This window comes from Protopterus annectens, chromosome 5.part0 (genome assembly GCF_019279795.1).
Source record: "Protopterus annectens isolate FY-2018-M chromosome 5.part0, PAN1.0, whole genome shotgun sequence".
Classification (NCBI taxonomy): domain Eukaryota; kingdom Metazoa; phylum Chordata; order Ceratodontiformes; family Protopteridae; genus Protopterus; species Protopterus annectens.
The window spans coordinates 56,045,594-56,062,213 of NC_056735.1; the positions used below are offsets into that span (position 1 = coordinate 56,045,594).

The following is a 16,620-nucleotide window of genomic DNA, read 5'->3' on the forward strand; positions in this document are numbered from 1 at the left end:
CTTCCTCAATGTACATGCATTGGTTACATTTACCACAAGGTGTGGTGTTGGTCTCACATTTGTTTATCCCTTTCATAGTCAGAACATTTTTTGGTCTACAAAGTAATTTTCTTAAGTTAGGTTGATTCTTAAACACTACATTCGGACTTGGACCTACAACCTTACTGATTTCATTATCTAAAAGAAGAATATCCCAATGTTTTATCATAATTTGTTTTAGATGGACAGCATCCTTCTTAAAAAACATGGGAGCCCTAAGGTCCAATGATGCAGGTGATGAACCAATATCAGATGAACCTAAAGGATGCTCATTAGTGTTTTTTATTTCGTTGTTTCGCTGGTACCACGTTCTGTTGGCTGGTTGTGTGCATTTTGGATTTTTTATTACGTGGTTTACTCGTACTTCCAGCCTAAGAGGATGGCCGAGAATCCTACACTGAATATTGAACTACCTTACGTACCTACGACTCTGAATGCAACCAATAGGAGGACCGAAAGGTTCCAAGCTTGTGTGACCGGCAGGGAGAATCTGCTACTGGAGTATGAACCGAACATTGGGATAGAAGATGGCGCCAATAGCGACGATATTTGCCTGGGTTTATCCGAGGATTTACAAACACTCAAAATGGAGACTATAAAACTCAAGAAGTTACAACTTCAACGCCAATATTTTGAGGCGTGCCTGGCTAAGAAAATCATCCCACGTGGGCTCCGTATTCTAAAAATGCCCACTTCAGGTAACAGATTTCCAGATTTATTGTTCAAATGGCAACAGCTCAATATTGAGCTGAGCTATAATTATATGAGACTTCTAATTAATTTCCACTCTCCGGAAGAAGATCTCTTAAGGACTAGTGTTAACAATCTGTTTGATGCAATTAAAAAGAAATATCCAGGTGATAACACTGATATGAAATTAGAAAAAGTTCTGGACAATGTCCTTGTATTTGAAAGACGCTTATTAGAGCAAATGAAGAATAAAATTATGAGAGATGTAAAAGACTTTAAGAATTCTAATGTGTTCACTTGGCCAAGACAATATGCCACTAATGGGAACACTGATAATGTCACTTCTAATTTAAGAAATACTGCTCTTGAAGCTGTGAATGTGTTTAACAGTGACAATAATGCATCTGTTAATAAGAATGGTATGAATGCTGATAATGTTACTCATAGTGCAACTACTAATGCCATTGATTCTGTGAATATGGATACACCTGTTAGAAGAAATGTTTCTTCCACTGAGAATGTGTCTTATGATATTACTAGTGATAACTTGAGTGACTCTCGAGCTACAAAAGAATTAGAGACATCTATAGCTCAGTCTATTAATACTGCCCATGATATAACTGCTGCTCCTACGCATGTTGAGGCAGTAGTCAGACGTAAAATACCTTATAATGACATTAGTTTGTTACCTTTAAATTCCAGTGAGGTAAATACACAAACTCCTTTCCCCATAGCTCAAACACAGTTTATAGGGAGGAAGCGATCCATGAGCAGGGGCAGACACAAAAGAAAGGGCTCGGGTGGAGAACACCAGGGACCCACACTGAAAAAAATGTGGGAGAAAACAACTCGTTGATAGTGAATCTATCTAAGAAAGTTCTAACTTCTTATGAAGAACAAGTTCTTAACAAGGGACTGAGTTTTATTCCTACGAAAAGAAGCAATGTAGTTGATTCTATAATTGATGTTAAGATGTTTATAAGGAACATTCAACTTAAGCTTGATTTTGGCAAAGAAAATGTGTTGAATAATGGCCCTCGCTTTTGTCCTAATAGTGTGTATGTTCCACAATTACATCCATTAGTGGATGTTTTTTCTAGGATGTTAGAAAATGATATTTATAATTATTTTGAGGAAAGTCATGATGTTAGATATAAACATAATTTGAGTTTTCATCAAAGACGAGCTTTAACAGATCTAAGTAATGATAATATGCTTGTTATTAGACCAGCCGATAAAGGAGGACCCATTGTCCTTATGGATGCGCCCGATTATAATACAAGCATGCAGCAACTTTTGAGTGATACAGATTTCTATCTGAAAATAGATTTGACGGCTGTGATGGAAAAGGTATTTCAGACCTATGACATGCTAGATGATCTTTTAACCTCATCCATCATTACCAAGGAATTATATAATTATCTTAAGGTCGTTAATCCACTTATTCCCATTATACAAGGACTCCCAAATGTCCATAAATCTTTGTTGAAACCCCCTATGAGACCGATTGTGGCTGGCCAAGGGTGGGTTACCGAGCCCTTGTCCATTTATACTGAGTTTCATCTTAGGCCTCTTGTGGATGCTAACCCTACCATCTTAAGAGATAGCAAACAATTTTTACTTGACTTATACGCCTACACCACACAATTGGATAATAAGTTGCATTACGTATTAGTAACATTAGAGGTTGTTAGCCTATTCACTGTCATCCCTAATGATTTAGGGGTACAGTGTATACAGGATTATTTAAGACTTCATTCTGACTATACCCCTGAGAAAACTGACTTGATAACACTTTTTTTAGAAACAGTTTTGTTGACTAACATTTTTATGTTTGGAGAGGAAACATTTTTGCAAAAGGATGGCGTGGCTATGGGCACCTCGTGTGCCAATAGCTACGCCAACCTGGTTATGGCCCATTGGGAGGAAAATTTCCTCTATAAGTTGGACTTGTTTAAATACCATGTAGGTCTGTATCGTAGGTTTGTAGATGACCTCTTTTTTATTTGGCTGAGTGATGTTAATACACTTTTGAAGTTTGTTGAAAGTTTGAATACCTCAACTAGATTTCTGAAGTTTACTTTAAATTATTCAGTTGATGAGATAACATACTTAGACGTTAACATCTCTAGATTTAGTAATGGATTGCTTAATACCTCTGTACACAGGAAATTGTGCCATAGAAATACCATACTTCATAGGCACAGTATGCATCCCAAACATGTCTTTAACAACATCATGAAAGGTCAAATTATGAGGGCATCCAGACTGAACCCCACTGAGGAAGGTTATATTAGGGAACTGGATGATTTAAGAGCTAAATTTGTCCAAAGGGGTTATAAGGAAGAAATATTTGCACAGACTACATCTGTAGTGAATAATTTAAGGAATACTATAGCGAAACCTTACTTCTCAGAACCCTTAGGTTCATCTGATATTGGTTCATCACCTGCATCATTGAACCTTAGGGCGCCTATGTTTTTTACGAAGGATGCCGTCCATCTAAAACAAATTATGATAAAATATTGGGATATTCTTCTTTTAGATAATGAAATCAGTAAGGTTGTAGGTCCAAGTCCGAATATAGTATTATAGAATCAACCTAACTTAAGAATGCTACTTTGTAGACCAAAGAATGTTCTGACTATGAAAGGGATAAATAAATGTGAAACCAACCACCTCCAACACCACACCTTGTGGTAAATGTAACCAATGTATGTACATTGAGAAAGCAGTAGATTTTATTCATCCCATTACTAAACAACCATTTCATTTTAATACAAATACTAACTGTAATAGTAAGAACATTATATATTTGGCCAGATGCATAGCATGCCCTGCATTCTATATTGGGAAAACCAATCGATTCCTGAAAGAACGCATCAGGGAACATGTCTATCACATCAGAATAGGCTCAGAGTTCAATGCTCTGGCCAAACATAATATGGACTTGGGTGCTGCACATACTTTTAAATTTAGTGCTATCCAAAAAATTTAAGTTAATATACGAGGGGGTGATATAATAAACTACACCCTAGAATGTGAAATGAAGTGGATAATTAGATGTAGGGCTGACCAGCCACCTGGTCTAAATGATAAGGTTCAAGTTAAACCTTTTTTAAGAAGGAGAAGGCTTAATAAACCCAAGCATTAGAACAGGAATTGATGTGTAGGTCTGTACCTTATGCTTTAGTACTTTCATGCTTACACTTATTTGTACTGCATGAGAATTATAAGTTATTAGTCTTGTTTTAATAAATATGAATGTATTTATGTGAAAATTCACATCATATTCTTATGTTTTTATGGGATAGACTGTTATTTGTATCATTATTAGTTATTTAATATTTTAATTCTGTGTAAAGTGTACATATATACTTTTTTAATCATGGGATTAGCGCTTTACTGCATTTTTCTATAGTTGAATGATTGACCAATAGGAATGTAAGGAGGGATATTTAAAACTGCAAGTATGTTAATATGTGTAAAAGTCTGAAGAAGCCTACAGGTGAAAGCGCTTACTTGTGAATTAAAGGATCTGCTTTTATATAACTTTACTTGGCGTTGTGAATACTTTTATGAAGATCATATTACTTATTTACTGGTGATCCTAAGTGGTTGGTTTTTGTGCTATCGGATACCAGCGCACATTTTATGCTCATTAGTGTTTTTTATAAATCCTGTTATGCTAGCAACTTTCTAAGTTTATAAGAGCAATATTTAAAATATGTTCCTATTTGTGGGTCTTTGTCACTCATTTTGTCAAGGCTTTGTCCAGATTTCTTGCTCTAAGAGGTTGGAGGTATGAAGAGGAGTAATGCATGCCTGTCACTGCCCATGAATTCACAGAATGTTCCTGAATTTGCCTTATAGTTTTGTTCTTTCCCGTAAAAAAAAGGTTTGATTTGCAGGTAAATTGTTCAAGATTACAAAGTCAATAAATCCAGACATCAGAGTTTTATGCTTCTTACTGTCCAAAAACATGTTGATAAAAAATGCTTTTCACTTTTTGAGTGAATTAGAGTAATTTGTAAAAAGTATTCCTGACTGCGAGTCTTTATCCTGCTATCATTTTTGGCTTTGCCAAGATTTCTTGAGCTAAGATGTTGAGAGTTATACTATCTGATGTGCTGCCAGTATTTACAAAACTTCTTGAAAAAGAGAACCATCCTTGAATATCAGAAGCATCAGCTCTTCTTAAAATCCAAGAAAAGCTCTGAGATCTGTCATTCTGGGCTGCTGATCTCCAGCATTTACCTTTGCTCATGTTCGTTCAGTGATTAACAGATTTATCCTAACAGGGTTATGTCACAACCCTGTTTAGGATAAAAAGTGTAATCAGAAAATGAATATATTTTTTCCTTCACATTTTCCCCAAACAGTAGCAGTTTTTGTGTGGTCCTGTTGCAGTTAAGGACGATTGGGGGGGGGGGGGCTGTAGCCATGTGCATTACATATACCTAAAGCTGGCTATGATGTTAGCTTTAGTGGAGAGAATGTCCACCAGTGGGATTTAATTAAGTCAAGGCCACTATGTCCATGGCAGAACATGTAGTTATGAAGCCTGCTTGACAAAACAATGTTACTATATCCAGAGATATCTTTGAATTTTAAAGGAGATGTAAATAACAGTTATTACCCATCTGTTTTTTTTTTTTTTAAGTATAGAAAACTGATGTACTAGCTTTTGTTGGTTTAGCAAACATGATACAAGATATCAAAATAAGATAACTTACTGTGGTTAGAGCCACCCAAGACCAGGGACCCCCAGTGACTGCAGGGTTGGCTGCCGCATAAAGTCGGCTATGTACACATTAAATACTAATACATTGGCAGACATTATTGAATGCAACTAAATTTCCAGGATTAAATGATTTTATATCTGTTAATAGTATTTTGGTGACAAAATCTGCTAAATTGTAAATAATATTTTTTTTAACAATTTGTTAATATATTTTTTTAAAAGTATGTTGCTTAATATGTATTAATATTTGTAGTTAGATATGTGTTATTATAATATGATGCATTTTCTTAAGTCTCTTTATTGTAGGTAACAATTCAATGATGTGTAAGTCATATGACCTTGAGTCACATAATTGGTAAGGAAAGTTATATAAACCATAACAGTGAAAGTTGTCATTGTACTGATAAGGTTCCTGTAGAAGAAAGAAAGAACTTGGCCTTGTTAAAAAGTCTTTGATTCTGAGTTCTTGTGCAGTCCATCCATACAATGTTTTATGTGGTTATTAAGGTTTTGACTATAGATCAAATGTATATCACCCGGGTGTGTGTGTGTGTGTGTGTGTGTGTGTGTGTGTGTGTGTGTGTGTGTGTGTGTGTGTATGCATGTGCAGATTCATAGGTATATAACCATTTTAACAACCACTAGGCCCTTTATAAGCCTAACTGTGCAACCTAACCAACTGTGTCCCTATGTATCACTGGTGTTTATTAGGAGGAGATATGTTAGTTAAGAAGTTTCTAAATGCTACGGCGTATCTACATTAGCTTGGGCGTAGATACTCCAGAGGCCTCTGTCTATCAAAGACATGGGGGGGGCCTAAACCCAGGGCAAATTTTTAATTTCCCATAAATCAAACAGGGTTACACTTAAGTACGGTTAGGGATGTAAACTGCTTCACATGGATGGAGCCTGTTTCAGAGCATGGGGATCCTCTCAGACACATAACTGTCTCACCAATATGTCCTATTTATGTCACAAGCAAAATTTAAATCCTTGTATCTATTGGTTCTGATGCTGCTCATTCTGAGGATGTGCAGAAGGTCCATCTGAGCTGGATCCAAGGATGCCTTGCATGCCAGGCATAGATGACCTCTCAGTAACGTGTAGGAGATGGAATCTAGGGACAGGGCTTTAAGACTATCCATACAGGGCAATTTGTTTATAGCCTGGATTGTACTAGTAAGAAATCTTTGCAGGCATTCCAACTGTTGCATATATTTGGTCAGGTATATTCCGAAGGGGGCATTATACTCAATGATGGGTCTAATAAGAGACAAATAAAGTGCATGCCTTTACTTATAAGTTGGGCAACATAGAATGATTTTCTTACTACTTTGTCTGCATGTTGAGCAAAGGACAGATTACTGTCTGCATATGCTCTCAGATACCAGTCTACTGGAACAACTTTTAGGGGTGCCTCATCAATGGAGTAATTCGTCTGAATGGCCAGTCTCCTAAAAGACACTATAATGCATTTCTTAACACTGAGTTTTAATTAGTGACTTTGTCACCAGTCATTTGCCTTTGGTAGACCTTCTTGTAAGATGTTTCTGTCAATGGGGGAAGCTATGATAGCTCCCAATTTGCAGTCATCTATGAACTTGTTCAGCCAAAGGTCCTTGACATTAACCTTTACCTCCAAGAAGTAGATGCCAAATAAGAGCAGTTCCAGCATGGAGCCCTGAGGTACTCCACTGCTAACCAGTCTTAGTGGAGATGGTCTCACCAATCATGACTTCCTTGGTCCTGTCTGTGACCCAGTTGGCAATCCTGCAAGCTTTATCAGGGGTTTATCCCCAGTTTGGCAAGTTTGTCAACTCTACAAGAGTGGGGCATTGTATCGAATGTCATAGCCAAGTCCAGGTAGGTAGTATGCACCACCTTCCTCTCATCCATTGCATTGGTGATCTTCCAAAAGAAGTTCAACAGGATTAGAAGGCATGACCTTCCTTGACAAAGCCAATCTGTGTTGGGATCACTGTCCAAATTTTGACTATGTCTTTATTGATCATTTCCATGATAGTTCATTCCATGGCTTTGCATATTAGACGAGTCAGACTAATGGGGCTGTGGTTTGATGGACTGGTTGCTGGTCCACACCTGTGAAGTGGGATAACTGTTACATTCCTCCATTCTCATGGCAGAAAGTCTATTCTGAGGCTATAGATGAAAAGTGACTCAAGTGGTCCTGATAGGTAATATTTCAAGCTATTTAGGAGGCATCCCAGGATATTGTCAGCACCTACTGGGGCTGTGTTTTTGGCTTTAGCGAGTGCTGCTAGGACCTCCTCCCTGCTAATAGTTGGGTGGGTTATGCTGGTTGGTATTTCATGGGGGGAGGTGGTGGGAAGTGTGGGTGGTGAAGTTTGAGTTTAATTTCTTAGCCAGCAGATTTGCTATGCACCATTGACTGGCACACTACTGTATGCTGCCTTTGAGGTTATGGACAAAGCTGTAGAAGGTGTTTGTCTTTAGCCTGTATGTGTATACACACACACGCATGCACAGACACTCGCACGCGTACACACACAAACACACATGCACACACACACACAAACACATACACACACACACACACACACACACACACACACACACACACATACACACATATATACATGGTCATATATATATAGAAGGCATTAGTTTCTTTGACTATTAGAATAGCCAACAAAATAGCTGATCAACAGGAGAGATCATTACTAATACCATATCATGGTTTGAGAATGTTCTTTCCCGGTATTGTGTGATCTTGGAGTTGGAATTTATAAGCAGCAGGGGGGTGTGGGAGGGTAAAACATGTTTTTTTTTGTTGTTTGCTCTGAGACTGTATCTTGGAATATGTGCAGTTGCTTGTCAACTTTGTTTTTGCATTATTTGATACTTGGGTATATAATATAGATATAGACAGAGATAGAGATAGAGATATAAAATACAAACACACACACACACACACACACATACATTCTTAAATAAACATAAGCAATACTGGTTATCTCTAGAACATTGTATGATATTTTCTCTTTCCATTATACTGCCAGCTTTCTCATGTAATTTTTGTAAACTGTTTTTTTTTATATATAAATTTATTAACAACAACCCAAAACAAGAAGTAGTCTCTTCCAAATTTAGATATTGAAGTCAAATAACACAGACACATTTATTAATATTTGTTTCATCTTATTCAACCTAGATTGGGATTATCAGGAGTAAATTCAGTCTTCCTCAATGCAATTTATAACATATTTAGCTATCATTTTGTTGAAGGCCTTCACTGGTTACTAAGAGCCTGTCTGCCTCCATCTCTCCTGTATTAATGAGAAATTAGTCTTTCTTTATTAAGTATCCATGATAGCTACTTACTTACTTAAGAACTTTCAATTAACTTTGCCCTGCATACATTAACTATCCCTCTCTGAAATTTCATCAGTTATAATAAGCTCTTCCTGCAGTATAGTTGAAATTGATTTCCACTTTTAATTAAGTTTATATTTTTTCATTCATTAACAAGATCAGGATTATAAAAGCTTTATTATGATTAGGTAATCACAGCTTTTTATTATATTCACTAAGAGCTTTGTAGTTAGCTTGGTTTCCTGGTCAAACAAACCATTAACAAGATTTGAAGTGATTGTTTTAAAAGACTGTCCCTGATGTTCAGAACAGGTTACAGAAAGTAATAAAACCCACCTTGAGCGGCCAACCCCTCACTGAAATGCATTCTGAATCAGAGACTGTCTGACTGCAGTGGGTGTTTCTAGCAGCTGTGTTACAGAATAATGAGACAATCTGCAGGAGCGCTGATGTTAATTAGCCTCATGCTCTCTCCTGGAAATGCCTGTGCATGCCTATTTATGTAACTGGGCAATTCAGACAATCACTTGGCTGGGTAAATTTATTCAGCCAATATATTGCAATCATTCAAGTGTAGTTAATAGGAGACACTGCATTGCAGGCAACTTTAGCAGTGTTACATGGATAGGTAGTTGTGGGAAGTGTGAGTATGTGTTTGTGTGTGTGTGTTTGCATGTGTGTGTCTGCAGAGGTATGAATAGACTACAATGAGAATGAGTGTGTGTGTGTTTGTGTGTGTGTATGTGTGTGTGTGTATGTGCGCGCGCGTTTGTGCTTGCGTGTGTGTGTGTGTGTGTGTGTGTGTGTGTGTGTGTGTGTATAGCCGGTTTTAGGCAGCAGCGAACCCTGCGGTTGCTGGGGGCTCCCTGTTCCTGGGGGATCCCAACCACTGCACGTTACCTTATCTTGATATTTTGCAACAAGTCTGTCAAAACAACAAAAGCTAGTACAGGAATCTTTCATATTTAATAAACCAGGTGGGTAATAACTCTTATTAATATCTCCTTTAAAATTCAAAGATATCACTGGTTATAGTAACAGTGTTTTATCAAGCAACAGTTTTCACAATTCCATTAAATATTTTACCACTGACATAGTGCCCCTGGCTTCATTAAACCCTGCTGGTGGACATGCTCTCCACTAAAACTAACAACATATCCAGCTTTAGGTACCTGCAATACCCATGGCTGCAAGGGGCCCCCCTAATCATCCTTGACTGTGTGGGGGCCGCACAAAAGCTGTGGCTGACTGAGGAAAAATGAGGAGGAAAAATGTATTAATTTCCTGATTAGGCTGTTTAACCTGAACAGGGCTGTGATACAATTCTGTTAGAATAAAGCTGGTAATGAACATGGGCAAGGTAAGCACTAAAGAGGTCATCAGCCCAGAGTGACCAAGGTAAGCACTACAGAGGTCATCAGCCCAGCGTGACCAAGGTAAGCACTAGAGAGATCATCAGCCCAGCGTGACCAAGGTAATCACTAGAGATGTCATCAGCCCAGCGTGACCAAGATAAGCACTAGAGAGATCATCAGCCCAGCGTGACCAAGGTAAGCACTAGAGAGGTCATCAGCCCAGCATGACCAAGGTAAGCACTAGAGAGGTTATCAGCCCAGCATGACCAAGGTAAGCACTAGAGAGGTCATCAGCCCAGCGTGACCAAGGTAAGCACTAGAGAGATCATCAGCCCAGCATGACCAAGGTAAGCACTAGAGAGGTCATCAGCCCAGCGTGACCAAGGTAAGCACTAGAGAGGTCATCAGCCCAGTGTGACCAAGGTAAGCACTAGAGAGATCATCAGGCCAGCATGACCAAGGTAAGCACTAGAGAGATCATCAGCCCAGCGTGACCAAGGTAATCACTAGAGATGTCATCAGCCCAGCGTGACCAAGGTAAGTACTAGAGAGATCATCAGCCCAGCGTGACCAAGGTAAGCACTAGAGAGATCATCAGCCCAGCGTGACCAAGGTAAGCACTAGAGATGTCATCAGCCCAGTGTGACCAAGGTAAGCACTAGAGAGATCATCAGCCCAGCGTGACCAAGGTAAGCACTAGAGAGATCATCAGCCCAGCGTGACCAAGGTAAGCACTAGAGGTCATCAGCCCAGCGTGACCAAGGTAAGCACTAGAGAGGTCATCAGCCCAGCGTGACCAAGGTAAGCACTAGAGAGATCATCAGCCCAGCGTGACCAAGGTAAGCACTAGAGATGTCATCAGCCCAGCGTGACCAAGGTAAGCACTAGAGATGTCATCAGCCCAGCGTGACCAAGGTAAGCACTAGAGAGATCATCAGCCCAGCGTGACCAAGGTAAGCACTAGAGAGGTCATCAGCCAAGCGTGCCAAGTTAAGCACTAGAGAGATCATCAGCCCAGCGTGACCAAGGTAAGCACTAGAGAGGTCATCAGCCCAGCGTGACCAAGCTAAGCACTAGAGAGGTCATCCCAGCGTGACCAAGGTAAGCACTAGAGAAGTCATCAGCCCAGCGTGACCAAGGTAAGCACTAGAGAGGTCATCAGCCCAGCATGACCAAGGTAAGCACTAGAGAGGTCATCAGCCCAGAGTGGCCAAGTTAAGCACTAGAGAGGTCATCAGCCCAGTGTGACCAAGGTAAGCACTAGAGATGTCATCAGCCCAGCGTGACCAAGGTAAGCACTAGAGAGGTCATCAGCCCAGTGTGACCAAGGTAAGCACTAGAGGTCATCAGTCCAGCATGACCAAGGTAAGCACTAGAGAGGTCATCAGCCCAGAGTGGCCAAGTTAAGCACTAGAGAGGTCATCAGCCCAGCGTGACCAAGGTAAGCACTAGAGAAGTCATCAGCCCAGCGTGACCAAGGTAAGCACTAGAGAGGTCATCAGCCCAGTGTGAGCAAGGTAAGCACTAGAGAGGTCATCAGCCCAGTGTGACCTAGGTAAGCACTAGAGAGGTCATCAGCCCAGCATGACCAAGGTAAGCACTAGAGAGGTCATCAGCCCAGTGTGACCAAGGTAAGCACTAGAGAGGTTATCAGCCCAGCATGACCAAGGTAAGCACTAGAGAGGTAATCAGCCCAGTGTGACCAAGGTAAGCACTAGAGAGGTCATCAGCCCAGTGTGACCAAGGTAAGCACTAGAGAGGTTATCAGCCCAGCATGACCAAGGTAAGCACTAGAGATGTCATTAGCCCAGCGTGACCAAGGTAAGCACTAGAGAGGTCATCAGCCCAGTGTGACCAAGGTAAGCACTAGAGAGGTTATCAGCCCAGCATGACCAAGGTAAGCACTAGAGAGGTCATCAGCCCAGCGTGACCAAGGTAAGCACTAGAGATGTCATCAGCCCAGTGTGACCAAGGTAAGCACTAGAGAGATCATCAGCCCAGCGTGACCAAGGTAAGCACTAGAGAGGTCATCAGCCCAGCGTGACCAAGCTAAGCACTAGAGAGGTCATCAGCCCAGCGTGACCAAGCTAAGCACTAGAGAGGTTATCAGCCCAGCATGACCAAGGTAAGCACTAGAGAGGTCATCAGCCCAGAGTGGCCAAGTTAAGCACTAGAGAGGTCATCAGCCCAGCGTGACCAAGGTAAGCACTAGAGAGGTCATCAGCCCAGCGTGACCAAGGTAAGCACTAGAGAGGTCATCAGCCCAGAGTGGCCAAGTTAAGCACTAGAGAGGTCATCAGCCCAGCGTGACCAAGGTAAGCACTAGAGAAGTCATCAGCCCAGCGTGACCAAGGTAAGCACTAGAGAGGTCATCAGCCCAGCATGACCAAGGTAAGCACTAGAGAGGTCATCAGCCCAGAGTGGCCAAGTTAAGCACTAGAGAGGTCATCAGCCCAGTGTGACCAAGGTAAGCACTAGAGATGTCATCAGCCCAGCGTGACCAAGGTAAGCACTAGAGAGGTCATCAGCCCAGTGTGACCAAGGTAAGCACTAGAGAGGTCATCAGCCCAGCATGACCAAGGTAAGCACTAGAGAGGTCATCAGCCCAGTGTGACCAAGGTAAGCACTAGAGAGGTCATCAGCCCAGCGTGACCAAGGTAAGCACTAGAGAGGTCATCAGCCCAGCATGACCAAGGTAAGCACTAGAGAGGTCATCAGCCCAGCGTGACCAAGGTAAGCACTAGAGAGGTCATCAGCCCAGTGTGACCTAGGTAAGCACTAGAGAGGTCATCAGCCCAGCGTGACCAAGGTAAGCACTAGAGAGTTCATCAGCCCAGCATGACCGATCTCAATGCATACCTTGGAGTTTAAGAACAGCTGATGCTTCTGATCTTCAGGGATGGTTTTCTCCTACAGGGAGTTTTATAAATACTGACAAAAGAGCAGATACTATAACTCCCAACTTCTTTGCTGAAGAGTTCAGTGCCATGCCAATAATGCCAGAATAAAGGCTCAAAATCAGGAACATGTTTTAAATATTACTATTAAATATTAAAAGTTAATAGAATAACACATTTTGACACAACATGCATTTTTTTGCTCAATAAGTATAAAACTCTGATGCCTGGATTTATTGACTGTAGGTAGTCCTGAATGATTCACGAGCAAATCAAACTTTTTATGAAGCACAGAGAAAAATTATGAACAAAATCAGAGAAGGTCTGTGAAATCAGAGACAGTGACAGGTTTGCATTACTCGTCCTTGAGGTAAATAAAAGTGACTTACACCTGCTACTGTTTGTTAACTGTTAAATAGCAGTCAATGATCGTATGTGCCAATTCTTGTGGTACAAAACTAGTATTGGTATGGCTTATACGTGTGCGTGTGTTTGTGTGTACATGTGTGTGTAAAAAGTATCAGTGATTTTTATCTGTAATACCAGGACACACACATTCTTCTGGGTATCAATAAGAATGTAGCTAACAAGTAATTATATTTCGAAAGTGAGGCATAAAATATGTCACAGAACATTTAGACACTTAAATCTACTAAGAATCTGGGGGCCCCCACTCCCCAGATTATATAAATGGATACAGGGGGCTCACTTAATCATCCCTGACTTTATAGCGGCCCCATAAAAGCTGTTGCTGGTTTTGGAAAAGTGAGGAGAAAAAATGTATTCATTTTCTGATTACGCTCTTTAACCTGAACAGGCTATGATATGACCCTGTTAGAATAAAGCTGATGAAGACCTCTGCCCTCAACTGCAGCCATGCTAATATCAGCCATGCTTTGATATGTGTGTGCAGGAAGTTGCTGTAGGTTTTGTGTGTGTGTGTGTGTGTGTGTGTGTGTGTGTGTGTGTGTGTGTGTGTGTGTGTGTGTGTGTGTGTGGGGGGGGGGTGGTTGTGTAGTTATTACTACTTTAATTTTCATAACAGTCAAACTTTAGAGGTGTGCACATGAGTTCATTATAGCTTGTGTTTGTACTCAGGACAGTGTGGTTTACTTTTCTTACAGACCTCACAGGTGTACAAAGAAGGTTACTATGGTTTGTGTAGGGACAGGGTACTGTCTAGGAACAAAAAGTAGAATACATTACTGTAGTCATTATTTGTTTCACTTTCCTCACAATCACACTTCAAGAATGCATACAGGGAGCTGCCTTTGACAGTTTGAGTTGAGGATTGAGGAGTCATGCTATGTATATTTATGCCTGCAGTGACTTGAAATACATGGCTGTGGCAGTATGAACCTCTGCTTTCTTTCCAGCCTAACACCAGAGCGATGCTTAGGCAGTCTTTTTTTTTGTGTGAGTGTGTGTGTGTGTGTGTGTGTGTGTGTGTGTGTGTGTGTGTGTGTGTGTGTGTGTGTGTGTGTGTGTGTGTGTGTGTGTGTGTGTGTAGGGAGGCAGGCAATTCCCAGATAGGAATTGTGTATCCAGACAACAACTAGCTTGTTAGTTTATTGTTGCTGCAATTCTGTCATCTTTGAACATTAAGTCTTGGGTACAACTTATGTCTTCCTTGAAAAAAAAGAAAGAAAAGCCTGAAATTATTTTCTTACTCATGGTTTTGTTTAGGACACCATTGGATTAAAAGGTTGGGAACATGCTCTAAAATGCATCCTAGAACACTAATAACCCTCTGGCTTCTTGGGCCCTGGCTTATTTGAGTGATTTCATAAATGGTTATTACTGTGCTGTCTTGGTCAGGAAAGGTGTGTTGAAAAGATGAAAGGAAAACTTAAGCTGAACAGCAACATAATTTCTTTCCTCAATTATAATTTCTGTTCAAGTCATCACTGGTTGAAAAGATTATGTAAAAAAATGCACTTCAGACCATATAGGGAGTTATCACTTCTTGAAAAAGCTGAAGAATAAGGAAAAATGAGAGAAAATGACAAAAAAAGTAATGTGCATAGTATGGGGAGCCCAAGATGGAGGACAAACAGGGGAAGACTGGAGGGTATGTGTGTGTGTGTGTGGGGGGGGTGCTGAAACAGTACGTCTAGGGTGCCATTTCACCTAAGTCCAGACCTGTACATCAAGGTGCTGCAGTGTATCACTGTTGCAACTAAATTCCAGTAACTGTAAATGTACCTTTGTGAGATAGTCCAACATAGTGTGCTACACAGGCCTATTGTAATCTAATAGTATTGTAGCTACAGGTCAGTCTGTGTGCAATACTCCTAAAAGTTTGCAGTATGAACTAAAATTTTTCTTATGAAGGGTGGCAGTGACAAGGTGATACCTAGACTTGAAGTGCCCAGGGGCCCCCCAACTTGACATCTGCTGGGGGCCCCCAAAATGCTAACACCGGCCCTGTGTGTGTGTGTGTGTGTGTGTGTGTGTGTGTGTGTGTGTGTGTGTGTGTGTGTGTGTGTGTGTGTGTGTCTAAAATTCTGAATGTGTGTATAAGTGTGTGGTGGTGCTGTGCTAGTAAAATTAATGTGTCTCAAGAAATAATTACCAACACAAAGTGCTTTTTGCATGAGCTTCAGAAACATGCCAAATAGCCAGTAATGAGGTCTTCTTCATTGTAGCTATAGCTCTGAATTGCTTTTCCCATGATCATGTAAACTAACCTACCTACGATAGGCACTTTACATGACCACAGGACCATCTTTTGAATTCCAACGTCTAATGTTGTACACTTTCAGAAAATGTGTTCTCAGGTCCCTGTTTGCCTATGCACATATCTCCAAAACATCCTTCACTTCTAAATTAAATGTTTGTTTTTTTTTATATAATCATGCCTAGAACCATAAAATCATAGAATCACAGTAATCTCCTTTACACCGTGCAGAAAACATCAGAAGCATTTTTTCCATTAACTTTCACACTATGCCATGCAATTACTTTTAAGGTACATCTCTGAAATACATACTAGAAAATGTAAAAATTAATAAATCTTTCAAAAACGTATTTAAAAAATTGAAGTCAGATGAAATTTCATGAGATTTCGAATATGAAATTCTGGAGTGGCCCAGTGGTTTAGCTGTCAGCATTGATGTCTCACCATTCTTGGTTGCCCAGTTCTCTCATCTCAGGTACCTTCAGTGTAGAGTTTGCATCTCCTGCCTGTGTTGTCTGAGTATTCATCTGGTGCTGCATTTCCTCCCACATCCCAGACATGTGCAACAAAAGAACTGCTGATCCTCCAGCCTGCTTATAGATGAGTGAATATGAGTGTGTTGATTGAATGATTGGCATATTATCCAAGATCAGTTTTTCTGACTTGTTTCCATTGGTTGCTCAGGTAGGATTTATCTCACCTGTCTCACCTGTCTTACTTGTCTTGCCTATGTCTTCCATCCTGTATATGTGCCTAATATATATGGGTCTATGTAGATCAATAAATTTACCTTTCACCAAAACTGTGAGACGACTTCAACGAAAGTCCATTTTTACGAAGCCTCGGATCACCAACACAGTA

The 16,620-nt window shown here is 40.4% G+C and overlaps 1 protein-coding gene across 1 annotated transcript in view; it reads left to right on the forward strand.

The window, feature by feature from the left end:
* Nucleotides 1-16,620, forward strand: part of LOC122802119 (B- and T-lymphocyte attenuator-like) — a 607,855-nt gene that overhangs the window by 333,441 nt on the left and 257,794 nt on the right. The gene's annotated exons all lie outside the window — the stretch shown is intronic.